Source organism: Fukomys damarensis, unplaced genomic scaffold (genome assembly GCF_012274545.1).
Source record: "Fukomys damarensis isolate Sample0158 unplaced genomic scaffold, DMR_v1.0_HiC HiC_scaffold_13, whole genome shotgun sequence".
NCBI lineage: Eukaryota > Metazoa > Chordata > Mammalia > Rodentia > Bathyergidae > Fukomys > Fukomys damarensis.
This window is the reverse complement of record NW_022900925.1, coordinates 36,891,408-36,894,631: the sequence shown is the minus strand read 5'-3', so window position 1 is coordinate 36,894,631 and position 3,224 is coordinate 36,891,408.

Here is a 3,224-nt window from a genome sequence, read left to right as displayed (position 1 = left end):
TCTCTGGGGCACCGCCCTGGTTCTCCAGCCGGGCCCAGCTGCGGGGCTGGCGGGTCCTCCCGTCTCCATAAGTGCCTGTGTCGCTCCCATTACCGGGGGCGGGCGTCTGTCACCACAGACCCCGGAGAGGGGAGAGGAGAGGACGTGGAGCGGCTCCGGAAGTCCAGAAGGGTCCCTGAACCCGGGTGACCCGGGCCTTCCATGCTGGACAGTGGCCCCTTCCTCCCATCCCAGCTCCTGCCAGCTGGCCGCTCCCTCCCTCGCCTGTCCCGGGCAGGACGTGGAGAAGGTCGCCGAGGGTGCAGGGCCATAGAGGGGCCACTTTCCCAGCCCGATGCCCACACCCCGCGGCCTGTGTCCTCCAGCGGGGGACGGCGACCTCTCACCCTGGCGCCCTCTGCCCGGACTCCTGCCCTGTGGCGCCAGCCTCACCTTCCCACATCCAGCGCATCTGTGCCCGCCTGGCCTTCACCCTGTGCCACCCAAGAGTCTGCAGGGTCAGAGCCAGGACAGAGGGTGGAGGCTGCAGGTTCCAATCAGCAGCTCGTGTCCCCATTCATGCAACCCGCACTTCCCAGCAGCAGGGAAGATTGGCTTTGCTCAGGAGGGAGCAGAGCATTGTTTCCGCCCAGTTAGCATTTGAGCTGGGTTTTCAAGGATGGATAGGAGTTTGGCATACAAAGAGGAGAAACCAGCTTTTATTGGAGGGGATCCCATGTGCTAAATGTAATGTGATACGCGTCGTATGTTTAGTTCTGTTTTCTAGGAAGCCCCAGGGTCATCAGGAACCTCTCTCACCAAGCTGAGAATGAGTGTTTTTGAATGAATGAATGAGGCTGCACACAGGACCACTTGTACAGTTGTACAGGTTGTGTACTGCACAACCTGCTTGGACTTCATCCTGTAGATCAGAGTGAGGCTTTGGGGCCAAGGAGGAACTCACTGGATTTGTGCTCTAGAAGTGTGGCCGGGGGTGCAGGGAAGGACTTGAGACCTAGGTGGGAGGATCACACAGAATGAGAGAGAGGAGAGGACTTGGTGCTCAAACAGGAAGAAGAGAGGCTTGGAAGAGGGTCCATGGCTCCCACTTGTTCTGGCCCAGATCCCCGCTCCTCACGTGGGTGGCCTCAGGGTGTATGCAGAGCTGGTTTGGACTCTGTGTGTCCCAGGCTGGCCTGGAACTTGAGATCCTCCTGCCTCAGCCTCCCTGAAACCACTCTTCCTCTTCTTCTAAAGCCACTAATCCTACAGTGTCGGAACTCCATCTTTAGGACCCCATTTAATCTCACTGACCCCTGAAACTCCCTGCCTCTTAAGTAGAGTCACGGCAGGGCTGGGTGAATTCAGTCAACAGCCCCTCTCTGCAGGGCCCACCTCCCCACCCCACCCAGGGCCAACAAGGGCCCCCAGCCTCAGGATGGGGAGATGCCCCTCTGGACTCCCAGGAATGGACTTCCGGGAGCTCCTGGAATCAGACTCTACAGCAAGGTTGCTTGCTGTGTTTGGGGGCACCCGCTCTGTTTTAAGGCATCTTGGATGTGGGACCGTGGATTCCAAGGTGGGGTAGATTGTCACGCACCCATGCAGGCCACGTGAACCCGAACACGAGGACCTGGAGGACCGAGGTCACCCACGCCAGGCCCCTGCCTCCCAGGACAGCAGGATAGGCACAGGGCCGTCTGCTTCTCCTGTCTCCTCCCCCTGCAGAGCCCAGGTCCCCTCCCCGCCCCTGTCCCTCACCCTGGGCCCCAGCTGCTCAGGACACTGGGAAAGCCACTCGTGCCCCTTTCTGCCTGGAAGCGGGCGCTTGTGCCCTGCAATCTCCTGTCCCCCAGGGTGGCAACCCCTGGCTTCCTGTCCTGCTGAGATTTCCTGTCTCGGGAGGCCTCTCTGGACACCACAGCTGTCCCCAGGCCAGCAGAGGCAGCACAGAAAGAGAGGGGACAGCAGCTACACTGGGGGCACCCCAGGCTGCAGAGAGAAGTCGCCAGCCAGGGCCTCTTCCTGTGTTCATTTATCCATCCAGCGAGCTTCCCTGTGCCTGCTCAGGAGGCCCAAGAGTGTTAAAATGGGCGAGTATTTTTAAAATAGCAATCAGGGGAAGCCTAATACAGGAAACAAACAAGCACAGCAGGAAGTAATGTGAAGGGAGATATTCTGCCTGGGAAAGTCAGCAAGGGGTCCTTGAAGGAGATGACACTGGGGTAAACGCTGAAGAGCCCAGGGCAAGAGTGATTGGGCCAAGGGAATAGCACATACAAAGGCCCTGAGGTTGGCATGTGTCATCATCAAGGAGCTGAAAGAACCTTCCAGGAAATGCAGGGTCACAGAAAGCCCCTTCCACTACCTTCCTGTACCTCTGGAGCTGGGTGTATACAGCCACCCTCACCCAGTGCCTAGGCCCAGGGCCCCTAGCAGCACTTTGTACCCATACACAGCCACCTGCCTCCCGTGGGGCCATGATTCTCCCTTCTTCTCAAGTTCTGACAAGCTCCAACTCTCTGCTGCCCGACTGAGTGCCAGAGAGTGCCCTGCCCCAGCCTCCCCAGGGGATGTTGGGGTGAAGATGTTGGGGCCCGGTCCTGCCCTCAACCAGGCCAACCCCAGACCCACCCAAGCCTGGTCCCCACCCCTGTAACGGGCGGGCACAGCAGACCCCGAGGTTCCCAAGGCCCCTGCGAGGCCCCCACAGGCCCTACCGGGCCCAGGGCGGCTCTGCCCGGAGGTGACACACCCCATCCTTCTCCCCACTGGAAAAGGAAAAAGGAAAGAACTACATTGCCACGATCTTCGAGGCTGCTTGCACTTTAGCGTAAGTCTGCTAGGTCGACGCCTGCGCTTAGAAATCCCAGCCCCTAAGCTCGTGCCGGCCCGGACACCGGTGCTGGGGCTCCCCAGAAGCGACCCCAGGGGCTGTGGGTGCCGGCTGGCCTGGCCTGACCCCTCACACCGCCACGTCCAGGCCGGGGTCACAAAGCAGTCACATGTCACTTTGAATGAGAACCCTTGAACTGCGTGCGGCTGAGAACGAAGTTGGGAAACAGCTCAGCCAAAGGCAGCTGAACTTTTTTTTTTTTTAAGAAAAAAAACCCTCCATTGTCCAACGAACTTTCCACAATTCTGGAAAATTGCTCCGATTTCCTGAGCAGTCGGCTCATTTCCCCCTCCCAGCTGCTCCCACCTCGGCGCTCCGGACAAGGAGCCAGAAGAGAGGCTCAGACCCC